The 27,079-nt window shown below is 43.5% G+C and overlaps 1 protein-coding gene and 1 long non-coding RNA gene across 2 annotated transcripts in view; both read right to left on the reverse strand.

Annotated features, from left to right (window-relative positions):
- Nucleotides 1–27,079, reverse strand: part of ASIC2 (acid sensing ion channel subunit 2) — a 519,540-nt gene that overhangs the window by 485,150 nt on the left and 7,311 nt on the right. The gene's annotated exons all lie outside the window — the stretch shown is intronic.
- LOC118178842 lies at nt 578–3,857 on the reverse strand. Its single transcript, XR_004756303.1, has 3 exons — nt 3,787–3,857; nt 1,423–1,619; nt 578–1,051 (listed from the first exon to the last, which is right to left on the reverse strand). It is a non-coding gene; the product is annotated as an uncharacterized LOC118178842 (long non-coding RNA).

Consider the following 27,079-nt stretch of genomic DNA (forward strand, 5'->3'; position numbering starts at 1 on the left):
ATTCAACCCATTCTATACTAAAGTGGGAGAAACTAAATTGACCAATTTTAACACATATTACAGGTGTCTGAGCAGAAATGAAAAGCAGATTGCACCCTAACATCTCCAAAGAGAATTCAGTCACCTTTACTAGCTAATTCTTCAGGCTACATGCTCAACCCAGACAGGAACATGGTGCTATGAAATAAGAGGGCAGTCTGAACTGGAAAACAAACTGAGAACCAGATATGCCTTCACCTATCAGTCAAATCTTGCAACCATCAATGAAATATCACAACCTGGGGTTGACACAGGAGACACCTTGAGAGACCAGTTTCTCCTATGGACACTGCACCTGAAGTATATATGCTATGACCCCGTCAACACCATGTGCAATAACCACACAAGAGATCCTATGACAACCATTGAAATGAGGAACAGAGGGATGCATTCCAGCAATATTTCAGTGTCTGCAATTTGGTGGCCACATAAGCCAGAAATATGATACTGGGGACGTGTGTTTGCCTACCTCTCTAACAGCTTGGGAAAGTTTACTATTTAAATCTTTTATTTATTTATTTAAATCTTCATTGATTTAAATCTCTTCTGCAGCATCTTGGTCTCCTGGAAGCAGGTGGAAGAGGTTTTCTTTTGACATTGCACTTTTTAGGTACTATTTAAACCTAAGATGACAACTTTTTCAGAGAATATTGAAAGGTAACATCCAAAGACTGTCTGAAATCTGAAATCGGATCTAAAGTTCTCTCCTTAAAACACAGACTGTGAAATGATTCTTGACAAGACCATGAAGTATTTGGTGTTGTGAGTGCTGTCCTCCTCTCGCAGTCATTCCTGAACCACTGTCCTCTTCTTATGGGCAATAACTGAGAAGGTGGCACCTCCTGGGCATTGCATGTGGTACAGATACCCATAGCGACATCCCTCTTTGGGATGGCTGGTCCAAGCTTGGGATGGTGACAAGTATTGGGTTCAATGCTTCTCCTTCTCCCTGCATGGCCACACCACATAGCTGTGGTGTTTGGTGATTCATGTTACTCCCATCCAGTGGCAGCTGTGGAGAAAGGAAACACGTGACACTGACATGATACTTGCTCCTCCCATGACAACATCCCGGTCTGCCTGGCTTTGGGAGGCGGGGGTGGGGGTGAAAGGGGTAATCCGCAGTTAAAAGGTAATGATCTCTTTTCCCTCAGGAAAAAGAACTTTAGCACTCTTCCCTTCCATCTTTTCTACATCACTGCCCCCTTTCCCTCTGGAGCAAACAACATTCAAAAGATTCAGTCTGATCTTATTAATGCTTTGACACTGCCACAGCATTCTGGGCTAACACATCAAGGACAGACTTCAACTGTGTCCCTGAGATACTCCATTGAGAAAGCACCAAGCACATCAAGACTTAACTCCTCCTAGGATATACATTACCACATGCACTCTGCCTTTCACCTCCTGAGTGGGTGTCAGGACCTCACTTATGGACCTCAAGCTGCAGAATAGCTGAACCTTCAGAAGGAAGTGGAGAGATGGACTGTCTACTGGCTCTAGCATTTGGGGGGGGGGGGGGGGGGGGCGAGAGGGGGTTTGGCTGTTCTTGCGAGAAGCAAAAGATGCTCTGCATGGACCTGTTAAAAAAGAGCAAGTCTGGCTGTAAATATGTATTTCATCGTGACCACACTGCTTACAAATGTCGTTGAGGAGTGGTGACTTCTCACAGACATGCATACAGAAAGAAGAGAACTCTCCTGATATAAACCAAAAATGGATAAAACTTATCCCCAACCAATTATTTTCCCCGAATCAACATAACAAGAATGTGAAGCTGTAATTGTGTGTACCACATTGAGAACAATCCAAACCAGTATTACTTTGATGAGAAGGTCCTGTAAACACAGCTCAGAGAAGAGCCTCCCAGATACCATTGAGGCAAGGGGCTGTAGCCTCCACTGTTGCAGTTACTTTAACAAGGTTGAGAAAGAGCTATTGTGGCACCTCTTGAAAGGTTCCCACCACCTGTCGTTATGATCCCTATGGTATCAGAGGGGAGCAGAGCAGTATGAACTCTCCTGGGTCATGAGCCAAGATCAGTGTTGGTGGCCAATAGAAAGAAGTCTGAAGGGCAAGTGTGTTTTTTTCTATAGCTTCTTAGCTTCAGAACAGGTGAAGCTGCCTTTCTACTCTTCCTGGAAGGCTGCTGACATCATCCAGTTTGTTGTTATGTGGCAGAGGTCCCAAAGAGTGTAAAAAAATTCAGAATGTGCCCAGATCCCTAAGGCATCCTTCTCTGCTGGAGATCTAGTAATTCAGATGTTGACATGGCCATCAGCAGTGAGATGGAGGAGATGGGAGGCCAGTCAAGATGCCAGTAGCTATTACTGCCAAGAAGAGAGTCTTTCCTCAATAACATAATGGCCCATCTGTCACCTCACCTGGAAAACATGACGGTGATGGCAAGCCAGATCCCAAGCCAAAGAGATGGAAATAAATTATTTGACCAAGATGAAAGGACTGGTCATGGATTAAGTTATAAAAGTTGACTTTCATGTGGTGTGTTTGTCACCTTCCCTTCCCTTTACAAATCCAGTCAGGTAGGAATCTCTTTTGTCTTGACTGGACTACCTCTCTTCAGGCAGGCTTGTTATGTACTTAACCTAAAACAAAACTTCCCTGAGTTTGGTCATAGCAAGTGAGCAGTTTTAATATCTGCTGGTGTTCAACCTATAGATAGTGGTCTTGATGACTGGTCACCAACCCTAAGACAAAATGGCTATGGCCTACCCAGCTCAAACAACTGTGGCTACTGTAGAGCTTTCCCAGCCTGTGACAGTACAGGGAGCCTGGCCAAGTTTTTGACTGGAATCAAAACCATGTTGCACAGCTCCTCTGACACTCAGATGAGTCAGGAGGAATAGAGGTGGTAGCTAGAGTTTTTCTGTCCCCGTGGGACAAAGAGGTCATGTGCGTCTTGCCTAACATTATGCTCTGATGTTCAATTTGTCCTCTCTGATCTCACATGTGATATCTGTAGGCTCTGGGCCAACAATGTTTTTCATTCTATTCCAAAGTAGCTGTTGCTGCTCATTGTTTCTGTCATTGATGCCAGTAGGTCATGTACAACTAACCATACGAGCTATTTCCACATGAAATGCCAAATTGTCCATGCTCACTGGCTTGAGATTTTTCCTGTATGCTGAATATGAAAGAAACAGTTCTATTTTTAGCTTTGAAGCACTGGCAAGAAATGCAGTATATGTTATCTGCAGTACAAATAGGTAACAGAACAGCCCCTAATCCCGGACCTCCTTTTCAGTCTGTATATATAAAGGATTGCAAACTTTAGTGCTTAATCTAGTGCCCTAGTCACCCGTCAGCCACTCTCCCAAATGCAAATAAGATGGAACAACAGGGGAGCTTTTTCATGAGAAAGCTTTATGTAGGCTGGATTCAGTAACATCTGTGTTTAAAGTCTAGAGTACTTATTCTATCAATTCTCTTCTTCCTCTCCTTCTAAATTTTATTTTCAAACAGAGAGAAATCTTTTTCAAGGTCATGGAGAGGTTATGTTTTAAGATGTTTCCAATGCATCGCTCCAGGCTAAGTTAAAATTCCCTTAATGATCATAGTCCTGTCTTTACAGGGATTCATTTCTTCTGTTATACCTTTCTGAATTCTATTAGAGCTATGATGCTGCTAACATGGCTGACACCAAGGACAGAAGACACTTTTCTCCCTTTTTTTTTTAAACAAACAAACAAACAAACAAAAAAAAAACAAAAACAACCCACCAAACACCTGTAACAGTTGTTGTCTCTTTTTGTCCTTTTCCCTTTGCCTTCTCATGGCTTCTAGCTGACAGAAATGAGCTGCTTAGCTCTCCAATCAGGATACTGGCAAAAAAGCAGGAATTCTCCGTATTCTGTAGGAAGCTATGTATGTTTCTGTGTACTAGGAAACAGTTCTTTTTTCCAGTACAATGGATTGCATTCCACTGGTTCACTCATTTCCATATGTCATCTTTCAAGTTTTAACTGTAGAATGGGGCTAAAGCACCACGCCACCCCCTTCACAGGATGCAAACCCAAAGACTTGACTACATTTAGCAATTAAGGGCCTGTGGCTCTGTACTGTGGGAAGATGATTAACTGTAAATGAGGAGCAAACACATTGAGCCTTCCTCCGTGGTGTCTACTGTTCCAATCTAACTTTCCTCTCTCATCACAAAATGCTTTGATTACAGAACCACAGTCTGTCTAGTTGGTGAAATTCCTTTGGAGAGGAGAAAGATGATGTGGAATAATAAATAATGATGAGAGATGAGTGTGCCTGGGAGCTAGCCGGGAGGCAAAACTGCAAATTAATTGAACAGGTTCAAATTGCATCCCCAGAGACACATACATGAAACAGCCTACAACAAAATTAATTACTACTGAAAGGCCAGGGCCACTCTGGGGATAACCTGGGATATGTTTTGGCTTCTCTCTGGATTTAAGGCCTTCATTGAAGAGACCCTGACTCCACCACTCTCATGCTTATAACAGGGGTTGATGACATTCTATTTATAAGGACAGAATATAACACAGATAAATTGTCTCTGTATTAGCTATGGCTGTGAAGCAAAATCACTGGATGACAGGTTGTAATGACTATTTATTGCATAGGACAGTTGCCAGGGCCCTGCTTGAGGTCCACTGTCACTTCAGGACCTGCATGAGCTGCCATCCGTCAGCTGTGCTCCAGCCCAGCATGGAGCAGACCCAACCAGAAATGTCTTGTGAGCATTGCCGAGAGCTCCCCAAAAAGGCTCTTGTTGCTCCCACAGCAACTCCAAACCTTTTGTCCATCTTCCCACTCTTCCCATGCTTAAGATAATCCTCTGCTGGGATTGCTCCCCTCCTCTCGACTCCCTTTGCCCTTATCCTTGTTCAATTACAAGCAGTGTCCTACACTTGTCCCGAGGCCAATAATAACTCCCGTTTCTTCCTTTCTAAACAATGTTATCTCATCACATTGCAGAAATAACATAAGCACAAGTACAGTCATAAAATACAAACAAAGAGGATAATGCAATTTCTAAATTAAATGATAGTAATCGAGACTATATTGGTAATATTATGGTTTACTATATCTCAATAATTATGTAGCTACCATTACCACCGGTGCGGGATATTAACTCGCTCCTGTAGTACATGAGAGAATTTATATCTAGAACTATGCTAACATATCCATTTGTGATGTGTACGTAACCTGCCCTTTCAGTTATTTGCACTCTGCATCCTCTAGTAAACTCAGTGAGTGAATAAAAAGCAGAGAAACAAGGAACCTGATAACCTTACATGATGCTGTGCTCCAAAATAAAGCAGAAAGTAACCATGTTAATCTTAACTTTTCTGTTAAGATTATTAAAACATAATGACAGATTGCCTGTCCTTTGACATGCTTACAGTTCCATTATACTCCTCATGCCCTGCTGAGACTAGAAGCAAAACTGTAACCAGCTCATGGTGGGTCACTGACACCAGTAATACCAACAAAGGAGCCTGAACACAGAGAAGAAAAGCTGAGCCAACATCAGTATATTTTGAGATGGGCAGCTATGCAATGGTCTGTAGAAACTGGCAAATGTAAATTCCCAGGGCCAAGGAGAGGAAATTATCTGCACTGTTAAATAGGCATATTATAACCTATTAACTACAGGACAACATCCAAATTATGTCAAGACAATGATATTAGCCAGTTAAATGCCAGTATCAGCAACAGAGATTGCATGAAGACAGAGGAAGAGTTAGACATGCCATTAAATCCCTCTAAAATGGAGTTAACAATTACAGAACCATAGTACCAATGGGATTTGTGTATGCTTTAAACAAAGAAGTGCAGTGTGGGCAACTCGGTTGCTGACTGTTGTCCTCAATATTAAGCAAGAAATGTGTCTCAGGTGCTGAGCAGCATAGCCCTTTTGGACAGGCGGTGCTTCAGTGCAGAAACAGATTCAGAGTCACAAGTCACAGGAAAAGTGGTCTGCATCCTCCAGGTTTCCCAGCTTTGAGAATAGTGAACTTAAACAGGACTGAATGAGACACATAGATGTGCTTCCTGAACCTTCTCCATGAGACATAGCCACCAATGGTGCATAGAAAAAGAAAATTTATACAGGAGACTTACATGGAAAAGGAGGAACAGCCCCACTTGTGCAAAAGTAAATTGGGAAAAATTACATGATGCAGAGAAAAGAATAGAGTAGTATCCAGTAAGGAAGACTTGTCTTAATCATCCCATATTAGCTCAGTGAATTGGAAAATTGTGGAAAGCCTGCTAAAGAATATACTGCCCAAACCTTGTACCAACTGCTGCACTACATAATATTTAGCTGCTTGGACAGTAAAATGCAGTGCTTCTCATAAACCATGCCTCCCAGAGAATTACAATCTTTTATTTTGTCATGCCAAGGTGGGTGTGTGGGGGGAGAGGATTGGAAATAAATGCTTCAAATGTTCTCTATTGCAAGCAGGGAGTTAGCTTCTCACTGCATAAAACCCACAACTGTGAATGGAAAGAAAGATTATTTAGAATGCATCTTCCTTGATGATCACCTCCTAGAAGGGGTGGGGAAGGTGTTTCTTCATCACAAGTCTGACCCTTGCCTTGTGTGCATATGGGAAAAAAATATGTTTTCCTATGAGATGTCTTTCCAGGGCCATGCTGACAAATCTTCAGTGCTTTTCTTATGGTATCATTGAGCCCTTAACAAATGCACCCAGGAAAATGAATTCCGCCACAGGGGTACCTGTGTTTGAGAAGCCCCCACTAATTAGTGGTCAGGCACTGGAATGGCCTGCCCAGGGAGATGGTGGAGTCACCATCCCTCATGGTGTTCAAGAAGCGCCTGAATGAGGTGCTATGAGATATGATTTAGTTGCTTAGTGAGTAGTATTGGTGATAGGAGAATGGTTGGACTAGGTGATCTTGTAGGTCCTTTCCAACCTTGTGTTTCTATGTTTCTATGATTCTACCATTCTAATTCAGGAGAGGAGCCTTCCAGGTGCTTGGACTGAGCTCTGACACCTACCTATCCTCCCCTGTATTCCACTATATACAGCTGAGCCCAGTATTTATCTCTGTATTACAAGCACTTCCTTGAAGCACTCTTATAACCACTGGTGCAAAATTGCTTGGCTTGTCTGCTGAATCACATGGACTTCCTTGTTTAGTTTCCACAATGCTAACATAATTTGTTTTAGATAGGTAAAACAGACCATTCACACTTATCGCTTTAATCCATTTTATTTTCAGCATGTTGCTGTACTGAAATATTGATGGCATTTTATAATTACAGAAGCATTTAATGTATACTAAATATCCACTTAATAAATGTACATAATAAAACCATTAAATATTGTATTTAATATAATTTTTAATACTATACAAAGCCTAGCATGACACAGTATAAAAACTTGTTATGTTAAAATATAGGTTCATATTTTAGGTTAATACAGAAGTAAAATTCAAATAAGCCCATGTCAGGGTCTGAAATGTACTTTACAGTTGCTACCTTCACCTTACTCTGAATTTTGTTCTGATTTATTTTACTGGGGGCCAGGAAGAGGCAGTTCCAGATTTCCTCAGTGGGGATCTGTCTGTCCATCCTAACCCGTATGGAGGTTGTGTCTGGAGGATCGCTCAACCTCTTCCTGTTTTTCTGGTGAAGTGGAGTAAGACCTCAGACCCATGGGAGATGCAGGAGGGAGTGAAGTGGGTACCAAAGTTGGCTATAGGCCTCGTGTTGTACCTTGCACAAGAAGCTGGTTTGCATCAAGAGCAAAAATCCATGAATTGGGCTTGGCATACTTCAACAAGCAGGTCTGGCTGGGCTGTAATCCAGCAGGACAAGAACCCATCACAGAGCAGCATCATTTCCAAGGGAAACCCTCAGGCAAGGCTGTGCAATCAGCCTCCCCAGCTGGAAGATCTCCACTCAGAAGCACCATTTTCAAGGCCCGTCTAGACAGGAGAATGCAAAGCTAATTACTGCCTGGCTCAGCATTGATCTGCTGACTCTAACAGAGCCAATGAATGTGTCATGTGCTCTGTAGGCTTGAGTTAGCATCCTGCAGACAGGTGGTCTGACAAATCCTTTTGGCTGCTCTTACCTGGGGAGATGAAGCGAACACAGTTCAGCCTCCATGTTCTACAGTCCCAGCTGAGTGGAGAAAAGAGGAATTTGGGTTTAAACAGAGTTGTCTGTTAAAAGCATCTCTCTGAACAAGAAGACTTGCTCATCCAGTGAGGGACAGCAAATAGCACTGAGAGCCATAAATAATGCATAGATTACTCATATGGAGTTTGGCCCTGACATGCAGACATCTGAGAGTCAGTAAATGTTATTTTTCTATTGTCTTTTGTGTTTCTGTTGAATGGTAGGAGGCCCTGGGAGAAGAAAGTTGCTCAGAGGTGCTGTGCTGATCTTCTTTCACATCCTCCTCTCCACTCCACTGCCTTCCCAAAAAGTCTGTGCTCAAGCAGTGCCTGCGAGTGGTATTGGCTCAGCAGTGCTGCCAAGATCCCCTGGACGGTTATAGTTGCAGCTGGGTTTGGGAAATGGATTGACTTAATGTGTTAAACTAAATGATTTCAGAGTGTATTTTGAACAGGGCAAACTGCAGCTCAGCAGCTGCAGTGCCTGGGACTGCCACCTTCCAGGAAAATGAAGCAGAAACATTCAACTGCTGGGGAATGACAGGAGACAAAATGTGAATTTCTCTCCAGGTCAATGGAAACACTTCCCTGGAAGCAGGTTTGAAACTCCCTGGAAATGCTAACAGGATACAAAACTCACAGGTGCTGAGCAAGCACCTGGAATCCTGATTCATTGGTGTGGCCTTCCTGAGTCCCAAAATGCTAATGAGCAGGTCAGAACTCTAAACTGTGAATTCAGCATGTCAGACTTAAAAGGAGTGTCCAGGATGCCCTCATGCTATTAAAATAGTTCAGACTGAATTGCTAATAGAGTACCCCCAAAAACCTGGGATTACTTTATGAGACACTTGAATCTGAGTGGATACGTAGGTTTTTGAGAGACTCCAAATCTACTTAAAAGATGCTTGGGATGCTAGTGTTTCTCCACTTTTTTTTTTCTTTTTTTTTTTTTGGAAGAACCTTGAAATATTGGACTCTGCTCCCATATTTCTCTTGTGTTGTCCTCATCTCTGCTCTAGTCCTTCCCTTCAGCTGGGATTTGTGACCCATGTGTTGTGCCACCTGGATGCAGCATTTCTTCTGTGTTACAACCACTGTCTGAATCACGTGGATCAGTAAATGGAGAGCAACTCTGTTAAATGCCATTGTACGGAGTGGTGTCACACTGGCATGTATTTCTTCCTCTGTGGAGCATCCTTAGATGACTTCAGTTCTAGAGAATCTTTAAATCCAAGTTGATTTTGTCCAACCAGGGCATTTGAGGGCAATGAAATGGAAGTAAAAGATTTTTGTCACCTGAGCCCAGTTTCCTGGTCACAGGCTCATGTCTTCAACAGAGCCACCTGATGCTGGTGTCCACTCTTCTGTCTACTCCTTGGCATTCCTGTCATGTCCTTCCCAAGCATGTGCTGCAGCCTTGGCTTTCACAGTAAAGAAAGGAAAGCAGTCATTACGTCATTTGCAAAGACATCAAATGATAGAAGTAATTAACTTCAACATGTTTATCAACAGTAATAATGAATTTGCCTTGCTCTGCATCAACAAAGTGGATTGGGCTCCCACTACTCACTGAATAATTCATGTAGCCTATGATTTCCTTTTTGAAACAAATCCTGGATCATTAGAAGTATCACAGTCAGTCCTGGCTCTGTCTACATCCTTTCTGTCTTTCAATACTTCCCAAAGATCTGGGGCTCCTGGGAATTTTTTCATGATGCCAAACACTTCTGAGTTGGTAGTGAGGCCTCACAGGGCATCAAGAGTAGCCTTTGAATTGGTACTTGTGTGTGGTGGTGCTTTGGCATCCTGTGGAGCCAGAATGGCACCCTTTGTCCCAGGGGGGACAAAGCATGGTGAGGCCACCATTCTGAGCTTGCTGTGTGGGCAGACAAGAAATCTTTTCTCAAAGGCCACTCATCACCATGTAATCAATAGACATTTGTTTGTTTCCATTTTCCATCTCGCTGAATGGGAATAGCATCCCAGATAACGTCCTTTTGGTGGGAACGGAAGATGGTGAGATGATTCAGTGCAGTGGTGTCTGAGATTGTATTTGAATTTTAAAGCTTTCTCAGCTGGCCATGATTCTCCCTGGGAGTTTCCACTGCATTGGCAAGAATTATTCAATCCACATGGCTGTTAGGACTTTCTTGCAAGGCTCCCATTCACAGAGTCCCTATCAGTCTGACACCACAGGAGGCAGATGCCACATAATATATTCTTGATTTGTTTCTGAGCTTGATTCTTCACCTTAAAGTGTGTTGGAGGCTGGTGGGATGTGGGCTGGCTCTCTGCACCATGCAAACTCCCTGGAAAATGCTCCAGTGAACATTCATTAAAAAGTAACAAATGTGAATTGTAACTGACTGTGTAGACGTGCTGGTGAATTGACAGCATACGCACACAGTCAAAACAAATGATCTGAAACACAGCAGGAAGAGATGGAAAGCTCTCACATCCTAGTCTGATGCACATCTCATGGGTGATGCTGGGGTAGATCCTTCATAGTTCCCTCCTGCTGCATTTTCACCTGCATGAACCTTTTCCTGCTGACCAGGAGAGATGATTTCAGCATCCCAGTGAGCTCTAGCAAAGCCCTCCCACCTGTTTGAATAGCTTTATTGGACTTTGTACCGAGCAACCAGTAGGGATTTACTTTTTAGTCTCTCTCCTAAGAGGCTGCATTGGTTAAGCAGTGCATCCCTCCAATTGCAGCAGTACCAGCCTAGATCTCATTGGCCTGATCCTTAATATTTCCTTTACATCTAGCAAAGCATCAAAGGCTTTCAATTGTACTAGGTCTGACTGCAGCACCAAGTGGTATTAGCAGGGTCATTGCTGTCCTTGTTTGGAGTGGAGCTTTTGAGCACAACATCTAGAATTTAAATGGGGTCAAAATAGACTCAGTGCAAAATCCCAGCATGGGCAATAAAATCAAGAAGAAAGGTGGTTGAACTGCACATTCAACAGTCCTCGATTTGTTAGATAATATCCCTCAAGTCAACTGAAAGTGAGTCTTAATTAGTCCACATCGGGACCTTGATTTGCCCTAAATATATTCCCACAGCATTTGATGCCAGAACTCTAGGAAACTCACCCACTCCCTTACGGCATCTCAGTGCTTTTTTCACCAGCATTGATTTGCAATTTAAGCTTGTAACACAACCCTGAGATGTTTGACGTGGCTTGAGGTTTGCCTGTGAATGTTTCCATATAGCTCTAATTAATAGTAACAACAATCACATTTTTAGCTGTGGGAGGGGAACCCCGGTGGGCAGAGCAAGAATTTCTCTAACTGCTACTACAGCCCTGTTTCTCCAGGAAACCTCAGGGCAAATTTCCAAATTTCATTCCTGTATTGCAGCATATTCCAATATACACAGCAGCCCTGCAGGGAAGCCATGCTTTGTAACAAAAACAGTGCATTTGCTTGCACTTATTTATGGGATAATAGACCAGGTGCACTGTTTCACAAGACAATAGTCAGAATTCCCAGGTGGAAAAATCAAGACCAACTAACTCATTTCTGTGGGTGGACTGTATTATTGTCTTTTCAGATAAAGACAGCTCTATTGTATTATGAATGGTAGAAAGCTATATGGGTCAGAATCAGTCTACCAATTTTTCCCCCCTATTTTTTTTCCCTTGCTACTCAGATACCCCTTAAATCAGAGAGAACATTATCTTATCTTTAAGCAATAGAGTGCAGAGACCATCATTCTAATCAATTTTATACCAACTCTAACACAACAGCATTCCAGGGGCTCACAGACAATCTATCAGTACAGCTGATAAACAAAAATTCTACATCTGCTGCCCTGATCTGAGCTAGATTGTACACAGGCAAAACTCCCCAGAAGTTCTTGCCACCCCTTGAAGGTGAAAACATTGAGAAATACTTAGGGATGTCCTTAGCATGGCATTAGCACATAAGTAAGCACCACTCACCAAAGATTGTCTACAGATCAGGTGTCCTTCACTCATACTTTAGGTAGATGCAACATGGACACCATCAGCTACAGAAGCTGCTTCAGCCTCCACATGGGAACCTCATGGACAAAAAGGGTTAAGCCCCTCATGGACTTGCACTCTGGTGGACTAAATAATAATGTCTCCATTCAGACACAGATGGTGAGTGAGTTAATCAAATTTCCCAATCTGACAAGCTGCGTATTAAAATCTTCCTATGGTCAAGAAACGTGGGATTCATACTATGTGCCTCCCAGAGCTGAGGTGAAAGAGCTTTCCAGGAGGTGACCACAGATACCTGGGTTTCACAGGCATCCTCCCACCTCTCTGAACCCACATCAGATATGCCTAACAACCCATGATCCAGGTGTACAACCAATCCATTCCTTCAGTAAAGGAAAATTTTGCAGTGCATCAAACTGGTCCTTGAGCTCAGCTTCCTGTTACCAGCATCTTCATCATATAATCACATCCACAAATGATGATCCTTTTTTAAAACTAGCCAGTTCCTTCCCCCACCCCCCCATTGATTCTGTGGAGCAGTTACTTCAAGATTTCATTATTCCTTCAAGCATTAAAAAATCAAGCACCTCTAACTTCCAGCATGACCAATAGATATCACTTGCTCCAAAGCCAGCACCACCATTTAGCTGAAATGGCTCCATGTAGCTCTCAGTGCTTATCCCCTTGACGTATTTTTTACAGAGTAATTGCATACCTTCACACAGCCTTTGCCTTGCTAGCTTAAACAAGCTAAATTCTCATAATCTTCCATTCTAGAACAGGTGCTTTTCTTTAATCCTCCCAGCAGTCTTTTTCTATTCCTGATCCAGTCAGTTCAGATGAATTTGAATGCCTGTTACCATTCACCCTGCACTAGCATTTGCTACTGCTTTCTCCAATGACAGTAACAAATCCTGATGGCTATAAGAAACAGATTTGTAAAGTTGCTTGTCAACACACATAAAGTTAAAACAGCTACATAACATAAAAAATAGTTAGGACTTCAGCATTATGAATCTGGTGGTTACCTGTACAAAAATTATCAGGTATGGACTACTCTGAACCACTGCCTGTATCAGGTGGGATCAATGGGAGCAATCCAAATAAGTAAGAATGGAGCAGTAATGTTGCTCAGTAATGTTTGAGATCTATTATACTTCAAAAGCTTTTTATTTTAATGCTCCACGATGGTGTGATCTCTCCCCACACTGCAGAGTGCCATCCCCTTGGTGAAGATTTACTCAGCCCTCCTCTTGAGTTATTTTGCAGCCTGGGAGTCTAATGCTGCTGGAGGATGCCACGTGAATGTCTCAGTTTGGAATATTTTCACTGCCACCTTGCACATGTGTGAATGGATTGAGATGGGGTGAAAATTGGTGGGGGAGCAAGGAATTGATATTTTTATGTGGTGTGGAAATTGGGACTGTGATCCCAGTGGGAAGAAGGCTGGAGGAATGACAGGTAGGATCAATAACAGAAAAGTGTAGCTGACCGGTTGGCTTAGAAGCAGGTGATAGTTCTCTGAAGTCAGGTCTGACCTTCTCAAAACCAGCTCCTCACTATCAGCTCCAAAATGCTGCACACCAGAGGCAGCAAAAACCTCACTGGAGCTGAGCCTGAGCTGCTCCATACAGCTTATGCAGGGGTGTTTGGTTGCTGAAGAGGAAGCCTTTTGTATTGCTCTCTGAGGTCTTAAATATTATTCCCCACTGAATGTTGGTTTAGGGAGGAATATTGTGGTACTCCTCTCTTTGACTATTGCAGCTCTCACAAAGTTATATAAAAACAGTAATGAGCCACTCCAGCACCTTAAGTAGTCAGGTAATGACGAATGAGACCTAGTAACACTTCTGTTTTGCCAAGGGCACTCTGAATTATGCTTGAACCTGTTTTAACCTTAGCACTTAACCTAAGTTACCAAAGTTACGATTGCATGGTAACAGCTCAAAAATAACAAGGCAAAGGAAGCTCAAAATAACAAGGCAAAGGAATGATTCCCTGAGAGGAAAGGAGTATTTCACAGAATCACAGAATCACAGAACTATAGGGGTTGGAAGGGACCTTGAAAGATCATCGGGTCCAAGCCCCCTGCCAAAGCAGGTTCCTCAGAACAGGCTGCCCAGGTAGGCATCCGGACGGGCCTTGAATATCTCCAGAGAAGGAGACTCCACAACCTCTCTAGGCAGCCTGTTCCAGTGCTCTGTCACTCTCACCGTGAAGAAGTTCTTTTACATGTCGGTGCGGAACTTCCTGTGTTCTGTTTTGCGGCCGTTGCCACTTGTCCTATCCCCACAAACTACTGAGAAGAGGTTAGCTACATCCTTCTGTCTCCCACCCCTCAGATATTTGTACACATTGATAAGATCCCCTCTCAGTTTTCTCTTCTCCAGGCTGAACAGACCCAGGTCTCTCAGCCTTTCTTCATAGGGAAGATGCTCCAGGCCTCGTATCATCTTTGTGGCCCTCCGCTGGACTCTTTCCAGGAGGTCCCTGTCTTTTTTGTACTGGGGAGCCCAGAATTGGACACAGTCCTCCAGGTGAGGCCTGACCAGCACAGAGTAGAGGGGGAGGATCACCTCCCTTGACCTGCTGGCCACGCTCCTTTTAATGCACGCCAGGATCCCATTAGCCCTCTTGGCTACCAGGGCACACTGCTGGCTCATGGTCAACCTGTCATCCACCAGGACCCCCAGGTCCTTTTCTGCAGAGCTCCTCTCCAGCAGGTCATCCCCCAGCCTGTACTGATACTTCCGGTTGTTCCTTCCCAGGTGCAGGGCTCTACACTTGCTCTTATTAAACCTCATTTGGTTTCTTCCTGCCCATCTCTACAGCCGGTCCAGGTCTTGCTGAATGGCAGCACAGCCTTCTGGCGTGTCAGCCGCTCCTCCCAGCTTTGTGTCATCGGCGTACTTGCTGAGGGCAGACACTATTCCCTCATCAAGGTCATCGATGAAGATGTTGAACAAGACCGGACCCAGCAGCAACCCCTGGGGAACACCGCTAGTCACAGGCCTCCAGCCAGACTCAGCTCCACCGATCACCACCCTCTGAGCTTGGCCAGTCAGCCAGTTCTCAACCCACCTCACCGTCCACTCATCTATCCCACACTTTCTCAGCTTTGCTAGCAGGATGTCATGGGAGACAGTATCAAAAGCCTTGCTAAAGTCAAGGTAGATGACATCCACCGCTCTTCCCTAATCTACCCAGCTGGTGATGCCATCATAGAAGGCAACGAGGTTGGTCGAGCACGACTTCCCCTTGGTGAATCCATGCTGACTACTCCTCATAACATTCTTCTCTTCCAATTGCTTGGAGATGGCATCCAGAACAAGCTGCTCCAACACCTTTCCAGGGACAGAGGTGAGCCTGACTGGCCTGTAGTTTCCCGGATCCTCCTCCCTGCCCTTCTTGAAGACCGGAGTGACATTGGCTATCCTACAGTCTTCAGGCACCTCACCCATTCTCCAGGACCTTTCAAAGATGATAGAGAGCGGTTCAGCGATCACATCTGCCAGCTCCCTTAGCACACACTGATGCATCCCATCGGGACCCCTGGATTTGTGTGCGTTGAGCCCACTCAGATGCTCCCGAACCACCCTCACGTCCACCAGGGGGGAGCCCTCCATTTCCCAGACCCTTTGTCCTATTGCCATGGGTGAGGAGTCCCGGGGGAGTGTCCTTGAAGCAAAGACTGAAGCAAAGAAAGCATTCAGTACCTCTGCCTTCTCAATGTCTTCCGTGACCAGTACCCCCCCCCTCGTACAGCAAGGGACCCACAATATCCCTAGTCTTCCTCTTGCTGTTTACATACTTGAAAAAAGACTTCTTATTATCCTTTATCTCTTTGTCAAGCCTCATCTCTAGGTGGGCTTTAGCCTTCCTCGTTGTGTCCCTGCAGGCCCTGAAAACATGTCTATACTCCTCCTGAGAGGACAGACCCTTTTTCCACATTTCATAGACCTTCCTCTTCCTTTTGATCCTATCGATGAGCTCCTTGCTCATCCACGCAGGTTTCCTGCCCCCCTTCCCCGATTTCCTATTCTTCGGGATGCACCGATCCTGAGCGTGGAAGAAGTGCTGCTTAAAGGTAGCCCAGCTCTCACGAGCACCCTTGCCTTCTAGCAACCTAGACCATGAGATACTCCCAAGCAGGTCCCAGAAGAGGTTGAAGTTGGCTCTTCGAAAGTCCAGGGTAGCAATCCTGCTTTTAGCCTTACTTCCTCTGCCTAGTTCCATCTAGAACTCCACCATCTCATGGTTGCTGCATCCCAGGCTGCCCCCAACCTTCACATCCCTAAATTTTGCTTCATTTCATAGCTGGGGCTGGATTTTTAAGAAGTATAAATTATCTACCTGCTAAACCCCAGAATTTTAAAGAAACAGGGAGATAATTCTATTTTCCTAATAAGGGAGGGAGGAAATTTAGCATGGAAATGTAATGTTATGATAGTTTGGCACAAAAGTTACAGGGAAAGAGTATTGCTAAGCAGTATATCAAGCAACTGGAGGTTCAGAGCTTCAAGGTGTTAAGTGTCCCTCACTCCCTTGAAGTCAAATCTGTTCTGGGAGTTAAGATCACACAGGTAGGAGAGCAGGCAGCTGACCTCAGATTTGGTAGAATAATGCTATCAGCTCTAACCATTAGATATGTTTCTCTTCTTGCTTTTCCATAGCTATCTCTGCTGCACAATGCAATGCAGTTTGTGAATACCCCAGAATGAACTGGTATGGAAGGAGATGAGCCTGCATTGCCAAAGCAGTCTAGGTACATTCATGTGATGCTGCATTTGGTAACATTCCTGCATCCTGGGAAAGTGTGGCAACTCAAGAAAATGCTTGATATGGATGCTCCTACGCTAAGACTTGTTTTACTTAGTGGAGCAGAGGAACACCCGTATTCTTCTCATCCTTGGAGTCAGCCCAAGACCTGCACATCACTGCCACCAGAAGATCCCCCCACGTCAGAGCCACCAGCACATACTTCATATCTAGAGCAAATTGGTCCAAAGGACCAAAGGCAGAAAGCAAAAAGGATGTATTGCAAGTGGGACCATGAAATACTGCAGTGAGATGGAGCTGTTTGGGCATACAGCTTCAAGGTGGGGTGGGGGTGGGTGGCAGACTGAAGTTTTTCATAGAAAAGAAGCTGTATTCTGCTTTCTGGTTTTATTGTTTAGTGAAACTTGTGTGTATGAATCTTTTTGAAAGACAAGCATATTTACAAGAACATACCTGACTCATACATTTATTTCTCCTCTTATTGCAGAGAGGCATATAAGACCAGAATACACAAGTTAAAAGGACTAACAAAAACAGTGTTAACAATTCACTGACACCTGTTTTCCAGCTTCCTAGATTACATTGCAAATGGGAACTGTGTATATACCTATCTGATTTGCAACAAAATAAATGCATAACGCATTTCCCTATCCCTGGTAACTAAATTGTCCTTGCTTGATCTCTAGAAATAGTTTACCACAAGAATTTACATGTGGTAGCTGTGCTGTGCTTTAACCCCCTGCAAGGGGTGCTATTATAGATTGTTTTGAAACATGGGAGGAAAATATGCTGCAATTAATTGTACCAACAAACAGCCAATGGCACACGAAAGGGAGGGGTAATTTTAAGCTTAGAAATACCCCTCACATTTAACAGTGTTCCAAAGTGGAAGGGAGACAGGAGCTTTACTTAGGGATGCTGTTTAGCCTGCAGGCACTTGCAGAAGCTATCTGGGGTATGTAAAGCTGGGAATAGCTGTGGATGCTCAGGTTTGCGTACCTGACTTTCAAATATAGCAAGCAAGGCCATCAAAATGGTTTCTGAGCAAAAACATTTGCAGAAAAATGTGTGGTTTTAATTCTTTCCAAATAGGAACATTCCACCCCTTATTTAAGTTTTAATCAATTTTAGAAATAAATGTTTAATAATAAACATAAGCCAGGAAGACAGTCCGTGCCCCAAGGAGCTGGCAAACATTATCAGCCATCCAAACAGAGGTGTGTGACTGCTGTATTATGAAAGTACAGAGCTGGGCTGTTCTTATACATCCTACCTGTCATGACGTTCTCATCTCTGGAATAAGCTGTGCAGGGCAGCTCCCATCCATCCCATCTGTCCTGTGCATGCCATGGGGAAACTCATCAATGCCCCTGTTTCCTATCTTTTGCTGCTGGCTCACTTCAGGTTGGAGCCACCAGAAAACCACAAGAGAAAACCACCATGGATGCAATGGGAGCAAATGGGTAACAACGGCTTTGAAGAGAAATGTCAATATTTCTGCTCACAGCCTCCTGTGCATGGGATGGAGCAGAGGGCATAACAGAGGGCATGGCAGGAGCAAGGCTGGAGGGCTCCATGCAGCAACTCTTTGCCTTTTCCCACCTCTTTTGGAGAGCTATGGGACACAGAGTGCAAACACTACGATGGTCAAGGACAAATCAAAATTGCAGAGCCCTGCAAGAAAAGGTATTAAAATGGTTTAAACTCAGTCTTTTCATGCCCCTTTCTAAGCTCAGGAGAGAGGAATCAGATTCATGCCATTTATTTTGGGCTTTAGCTTAAAAATAAAATGATGTTTCTGCTCTCCCATTCCCTCTTCCACATTCCCACCTTCTTTCTGTGAAATGGGGTGTGGTCATTTATTGCATAAAGCACTCTACACCACGAGGCTCTGGTCTCCCCCAGGTCTTCTCTCTCTCAATAGTTCATGTTGTATATAGCACTATAAATCATACAAAGAGATGCTACAATATTAAACCAAAAAAGGCTTCTCTCACCGTCTGGACAACATGGTGGTTAAAAAAATCAGCATGCAGCACCTGTGCTCCCAGCAGGAAGAGTGGCAGCCCAGCAGGTCAATACACATGTATATAGGTAGACATCTGCATGCATGTTCAGTTACTCGCATACTCAGCAGAAGAGACTCTTTGGCAAGCAAGCAGCTGCTGGTCTTTTCTGCCTTTGTAACACACACAGGGTTTTGTGCAAAAGCAGATCCTGTACCCACTAGATCTCATACATGTGGTGCTGGGATGAGCAGCTGGGCTGTTCAGAAGATTCTGGCCTTTATGATTCTTTCTATGATTCTTTTTGTAAGTGCAAGGAAGGAATAAAAGCTTTACATAACTTGTAAAAAAAAAAAAAAAAAAAAAAAAGTTGTTCTTGAAACAGAAGAATTAATGAAGCTTGCTCTCCAAAGGCTGCTGATATTTCGTCTTCTAACCTCTCCCTGCTCTGCCTGAAGTCCCTGAGGACTCCCACTGTCCTGGTTTCAGTTAGGACAGAGTTACTTTTCCTCCTGGTAGGTTGCTATGTTTTGGATTAGGATGAGAAGAGTGCTGATAACATGCTGATGTTTTAATTGCTGCAGAGCAGTGCTTACACCAAGCCAAGGATTTTTCAGCTCCTCACTTTGTCCTGCCAGCAGGCAGGCTGGGGCTGCAGCAAGAGCTGGGAGGGGACAGACCCAGGACAGCTGACCCCAACTGGCCAAAGGGGTATTCCATACCATCTGACGTCATACTAAAAAATATATAGGGGTGGCTAGCCGGGGTGGAGGGGCAGGCTGCTGGGGGATAGGCTGGGCATCGGTTAGCAGGTGGTGAGCAATTGCATTGTGCATCACTTGTTTCATAGACATTATTATTATTAGTACTATTATTATTGTTGTTGTTGTTATTGTTATTATTATTTTCCTGACAATAAACTGTCTTTATCTCAACCCACAGGCTTCACTTTCCCATTTCTCTCCCCCATCCCAGAGAGGGAGCGAGGAGGATGAGCAAATGGCTGTGTGGTGTTTAGCTGCCGGCCGGGTTAAACCACAACCAAAAAAAAACCAAACACAACAAACAAACAGAGTAATCCAGGAGCAGCTATCATCCACATCCATGTACCTATCTGCACATGCACACATATCTGCCTCTGGGTTGTTTCTTCATGTCCCATGGGTAGCACAGCCTTATGCATACTAATTTTTCAGTTTGTTATACTGTCCATACTGTCAGAAAGGTGTAAGCTGTCTTGCCATTGCCAGGATGCTTTTGGAGAAAGTGGGGCACATACGTTTGTTGGACAGCTGGTTGCTGTCAGACAAAATACATAATGTCATTGTCCCTGCTTTTCCTTGGTGGACATGAGTTTGTGTATCTCTCAGCTGCCAGTTTTCATGATACTTTTAGAAACCTAATATCTTTGAGACTTCTCCTGGTCTTTCAAACTGAGGCAAAATTAACCAATTTTGAAATTTCTGAAACCTTCTATTATCAGGAAAAAAGGCTAAATATTAACCATCTCTAGAAAACTCAGAGGATAGTTTGTCAGAAGGCATCTTTTCCTGACAAAGGGGAGGCAGAGGGGAGAGCTAATTTGAAAGCAGTATATGAAATCCCCTTCTTCAGGGAATGGCAGATAGGAGCATATAACTCGTGACTCAACTTTGATAATACATAATACCAGGTAATATCAGGTTTTGCCCTAAACTTCATTTAAAATAGACCCAGGTGTGCACATGGTCTACAAGTGTAAGATGTAGAGAATCCAAGTGGTGGCAAATCCCCCAGCTCTGGGTGACTTTTTCCATTATTTAATTCAGAACTAGCTGAAAATCAAAATATCCATTTAATGAGGCATCCCAGCCTTCCAAGGTTTTGTTTTTCTCTAAGATATATGTATTTTTTATCTAAATTAATTTAATGGAAAATAGAAATGCTTTAAGACAAAAAGCCTCCATTTTTCTTATGGGAAATCTCATTGTAGTCAGTGTAACTTTAGGAAAGCAGTTTTTTTTTTTTTTTTTTTTTTTTCATTCAGAGAGCATTTTCTAGTGAGAAGTTTTCAATGGAAGTATTCAAACCAATTCCAGGCTCATCAACCCATGTTTCAAAAACCTGTGCTGGTTTCTAAACTGAATTTGCTTTTCTTTGACCCAACCTTAGGGCTTTTTTCCTTCATGACGTAAACAGTCTTCACCCATTTCTGTCTCACCTTCTCTCTTCTTCTATTTCTCTCCCCCTTCCTCTTTTTTCCCCCTCATTTAACCTGCAGACCCTGCAGAGCACCTCAAGCTACATGACACAGATGGTGAGCAAGGAACCAGCAGCCACAGCTCAACCTGACACAACGCACAGAAGCAGATATGTAACAGAAATTTCTGAACTCTAACACAACCCACAGAAAAATGATGTGTAGAGTCCTATATGCACCGATACCAAGAGACCCTCGTATATTTTTCTAGTATTGTGCATGAACACCATCAAAAAAACCTTTCCTTGCCCCAGTTTCCCTTGGAGAGATGCTCACACACAGAGATGTCATCATAGTACTAACCTCCTCTGAGGGTCTTTTTGTTCTACTAAGTGATAATAGGAGAGAATGATTTTTCCAGGGAGAGGTGCAATTGTGGGGGCTAACAGCCTGATTTCACTCTCATTAATGTCTTTAGGAAGCAAACTCCACTGGAGTTCAATAGAAATAGGACTGGTTTGTCAGCCTGGGACTTGCTTTCTTCCACAGCGTATATTTAATAGCTGTCTATAGTGCTACATGTTCACATTGATGGCGTCCCTCTGCTGTCATGTTGTTTGCATCCCTTAATTACATGCACCCCACAAGGAACTTGTTGCAGTTGGTGTAGAGCAGTAAATGACACTCGCATTTCACATTAACTCAACTGTAATCCGTTGTCATTCTCTTGACAGGTATGAATTCCTTTATTATTAATGTGGGTGTCACAGGTATTCCAGGAGATGTTCCATAATAATTTAACATTAGTTAATGGCCACTTACAGTGATCCTGGAGCATCTGTAGAAGGGATGGTAGCTGTGGTATTCATTACCAGGGTGGAGTACAATAAATAAATAAATAAATGCTGTTCAATCAGCAAGTATGAGGGTTAACATCAGGCAAAACTACTCCTTCTAATGAGGACATGATATCAACACTCTGTCTGGCTATGCCACTGACTCAATTTTTTACGTAAAAAATGGTTTAGATTGGAGCATTATTTAAGAAGCAACCTGTAGTGGGTTTATGTGGCAAGGGGGCCATAGGGGTGGCTTCTGTGAGAAGGATCTAGAAGCTGCCCCATGTTTGGTAAGGGCCCCACTGCTGACCAGAGCTGAGCCAATAAGTGATGTTGTTTTGCACCTCTGTGAGAGCATATTTAAGACAGGGAAAAAAACCGCTGTGCCACACAGCAGCTGGGAGAGTGAGAGGAGTGAGAAACAGCCTTGCAGGCGCCAAGGTCAGTGAAGAAGGAGGGGGAGAGGTGCTCCAGGCGCCAGAGCAGAAGTCCCCTGTGGCCTGTGGTGAGGACCATGGTGAAGCAGGCTGTCCCCTGCAGCCCATGGAGTACCACGATGGAGCAGGGTTCCACACTGCAGGCCATGGAGGAGATCATGGTGGAGCAGGTGGACCTGCACCGATGAAGACTGTGGCCTGTGGAAGACCCCTGCCAGAGCAGATTCCGGGCCGGACCTGCAGCCCGTGGAGAGGAGACCACGCAGGAGCAGGTGACCTGGCAGGAACTGCTGCCCGTGGGGGACCCAGGTTGGAGCAGTTTGCTCCCGAGGGATGAACCCCAACGTATGGACCCATATCTGGATCAGCTGTTGAAGAGCTGCTGCCTGTGGGAAGCCCACGCTGGATCAGTTCAGCAAGGACTGTATCCCGTGGGAGGGACCCCACAGCACAGGGGACGAGAGGTGGCGAAGAAGCACTGTAGACTGACCATAACCCCCATTCCCCCATTCCCCTGTGCCGCTCAGGGGGAGGAGGTGGAAGAGGGCGGATTTGGGGGGAAGGTGCTTTTAGTTTCTTTCCTTTGTTTCTCACTTCTCTAGCTTGTTAGTAATAGGCAATAAATCTTACTATCTCCCTATGCTGAGTCTGTTTTGCCTGCCACGATAATTACTGCATGATCTCCTCGTCCTTATCTCAACCCTTGAGCCCCTTTCATCGTATTTTCTCCCTGTTCCTCTTTGAGGAGGGGGAGTGAGAGAGAGGTTGTGGTGGAGCTTGGCCACCCACCCGAGTAAAACCACCACACAACCACAGTAACAGTTTTCACAAAAGGTTTGGTGGGAAGATTCTGTATCCTTTCATTGTAAAAAGGAATAATTCCCAAATATGAGGTGCTTCAAAGAAAAAAACTATATAACAGGACCATGCAACTGCTGTAACCAGCCATCACCTCCATAGCAAAAGAGGACACCATGTCATATTCTGAGAGATAAAACACAACCAGTGCGTTCAACCAGTCTAAGGAAAATGAGAATACAATAAAATAATAATAATAATAATAAGCTTGATAGAAAAAAATCTGTTCTAATCCAAGGCCCCCTCAAATAAATCATCACTTTCCAGACGGCCTGGAGTCACACCCACCTCCCAAAACATAGTGTTATCAACCATTTGAGGTCAATCTGAAGCCTGATATCCTTGTTCAGCAGTCTCCGTCACTGGAAAATTGCTGATGTGTTCACAGTGCTGCTAACGCTGCTGTTTCATGCATGGTAAGCAAAGATGGAACATATGCTGCACTTCCAAAGCATAGCACATGGCAGTCAAAGAAATACAGAGGCTCTAATGGACTGCTCCACATATCCCATTCATTTTTGTACCAGTGAGCACTAGAGCATGATCTTGAAAATTTAGTGACTCAAGGGTTAAGCTTACATTAATTCTTCTCACTGGTAGTTAACTCTCCTCTGCAATCAGTTCAGTGGATTTAGCCCTTATTGTCCAGCTGATTGCATACTGTGAAGATATTTTCTTGCCTGATGTTGAGTGATCCCACATGACAATTATATGCTCCTCTGCTGTACCAGGGCTTCAGCTCATCATTTTCTACTTTAGTTGGGGGAAGTATGTCACCCTGCATTGTGGCAGAGATTTAAGTCCTTAAATTATGTTGCTCACAGTACATGCAGTTAAATCACCAGAGTACATTTGCTTGGATTTATTTATTCTCATCTCCTGGCCTAAGATTAATTTCTCTTAAATGTTCAGGTGAACAGTTTGAATCACTGCTGTGGGATTCAGCTGTCTTGTGAAGACCTTGCATGACTGTCCTCCACCATGGGGGCAAGGGATTTCAGAAGGCTTGGAAACATGAAAAAAGAAAATATTTAAATGAATTGTTTTGATTTTAGTCCCCTAATAATTTAAAAAAGCTTTGAAAAGGCAAACATTTTAAATTCATTTTATTTCATGCCTATCTTGATATTGCTTTCATTTATATTTCCAAGGATTTAATATATTTGAAACAACACCATGAAAATTCAGATTTTTAAAACCAAATAAAACCATCTCACTAAAATTTTTGGCCTTCAACCTGGTTTGTTTTCTTCTTGTTGATTTGTTTGTTTGTTTGCCTGTTTTGCCAGATACGCAATAAAGACAGACTCTGAGCTGTCAGTTTCCCTCAGGACAAATTCCATTTTCTAAAAAACCCATGCTGGAAGTGAGATCTGAGCAACCTTCTGGCTAACTAAAATGAAATTGCACAGGCTTGGTATGAAGCTCACCCTGCTTGGGCAGAACCTGGAATCACCTTCTCATGTGCAGGTCAAGCTGATCTGAAGAAACAACTGGTGCGTTGATTGAATTTGGCTCAGTCTTTTTTATTTCTGATTTTCTTTTCAAATTCCAGCCCCTGAGGAGCCAGTGCAGTGGAGGAGGAAGGGAATCTCCATGGAGAACTGTCTCATCCACAGGAGTCATCAACAAAGCAACCTCTGTTCCACATGAAAATGCCTGGATGGGCCAAGCCCCTCTGCATCAGGATCCTCTCTGGAAATCTAACCAAGTGCAGATTAAATCTCCTTTCATCTAATATACCCTTGGAAAATGTATATGCATTTTCCATTACCACTTAGAATCATAGAATAGAATCACAGAATATCCCGAGCTGTCCTGTCCTGTTAAGCTAGCCCATAAGGATCATCAAGTCCAACTCCTGGCACCGCACAGGTCTACCCAAAATTTTAGACCATGTGACTAAGGGTACAGTCCAGTCGCTTCTTAAATTCCGACAGGCTTGGTGCAGTGACTACTTCACTGGGGAGCCCCCAGTACTTACTTCTTTACTTCACGCTTCCTGAATTAACACACAGGCTAAATCCTTTCTTGGATGACAACAACAACTGATCAAAATCATTTTTGTTTTTCCCAAATAATGGAATGTGCTTCAGCTATAAATATTCATGGCTGGATATAAATTGTTTCTTGGTGAGCCCTGAGCATACTGTTGTCAATCTGTTTAAGTGATTCAGAGTTTCTACCTCCAAGAGGCAATCATTCTTTCTGCCTCTGGACTCACAGATTGATCCCTGGTAGGTGGAGTCAGACATGTCCAACTCATCTAGCTCATTTTCCATCTTAGCTTGTTGAGTTTGCGATGCCTATGAGACGTCCTAACAACTATTTTCAGGTGTGGAAATCCGAAAGAGCTTTTAGAAGACCTTTCAGGTTATGTTTATCCCTCAATAAAGAGAATACATTTAAAGCTTTTTAAATAATAATTATAATAAACCCCTCAGCAGATGCAGGTGGCAAAATAGCTGACAATTTTTGCAACCTGCAAATATAGCCACTGATCATGTTTTTCTCCTTCTGAAGCTATGGGAAGACCTGCATTCCTGCATTCTTACCACCACACAGCTCCCTCATAGCTGTGTTTGTCTTTCAGGCAAGGAAGTTCTCATGGATGTGTTTTTCCAAAGAGCTCTTGCTATGGAAATCCACACAAAATGTCACACCAATCTTAAAAGAAAGATGAATGAAACTAGGCAAAATACTTGCTATTTCTTTTGAAAACTATATTCAGTTGGTAGAGCTGTGACATCCACCTGACAACCTGCTCGGTCTCACCTTATCACAGCAGCTGAGCATTTTATTGCCTACACACTGACTGTGTGTCCCCATGACAGCAAATTCATGCATAATGCTGCTGTGAAAGCCCCGCCTGATCTGGCTTGCACCCCAGGTGTAAATTCCTTTAAAAAATCCTTTGCAAAGGCACAGGACAGACTAGCCAATCAGAGCTCCTGGACACCAGGTTCTGCCAGATGAGATGGAGATGCCTCTGTCCCCTCTGTCTCCACTGTCATGCAGATGGCTGCACTCCTGGAGAGCTCTGAGGCATGCTTTTTCCACAAAGTGGAGCTGAACAATGCACTTGAGGTATTTTTTTCAGGGAATCTCTGCTGTCTCCTTTCAAACTGCATGGGAATGATTCCAGGAGATGGAAGACAGACACTCACTCAGAAAAACTGTGAGGGGTTTATTATAGAATCTGAGCTGTGAAAGCCTCAGATGCTCAATGCAGAGAGTCATGAACAACTGTGCATTTAAGGCCATTTTTTTTTCCTCAGGTCAATAACATAAACTCAAATTTATATGCAAGGCTCACTACAGGGATGCTAACTACCTCTCAAAACTATTTTTCATGCTTGCAGTAAAGATTGAGTGAAATGAGCATGACAAGCAGAAACATGGGACAAAACCGAGCAGGAATGTACCCACTTTTTGTTACGGAAATATATAATATACTTTATAATTTATATAGATATATGTAGATGCTAAATAATTCAGTTTGGAAGAGACCTCAAGAAGACACTCAGGCTGATACTGAAGTCAGACCTGCTTTCTCTTTTATTAAGAACTTCTCCTGCCTCTGTTTACATTCACTGGTTTTATTTGTGCCCATTGCCTTCCATGGGAATCACAGACACTGACCTGTAGTGGTCAGCGCTTTGCTAGGAGCACTTAGAGTAAATACACAACATGGTTTCACAGCAGTCACATCATGGTTTTTAGCATGCACTTGGTCAAATAAGCACAAAATTCTGCAAAAGTGAACATCTGGGAGGTTATATATTTCTCAAGAAGTCTCAATGGGAACTTTGGGAACTTTCA

The sequence above is a fragment of the Oxyura jamaicensis genome, chromosome 27 (assembly GCF_011077185.1).
Source record: "Oxyura jamaicensis isolate SHBP4307 breed ruddy duck chromosome 27, BPBGC_Ojam_1.0, whole genome shotgun sequence".
Classification (NCBI taxonomy): domain Eukaryota; kingdom Metazoa; phylum Chordata; class Aves; order Anseriformes; family Anatidae; genus Oxyura; species Oxyura jamaicensis.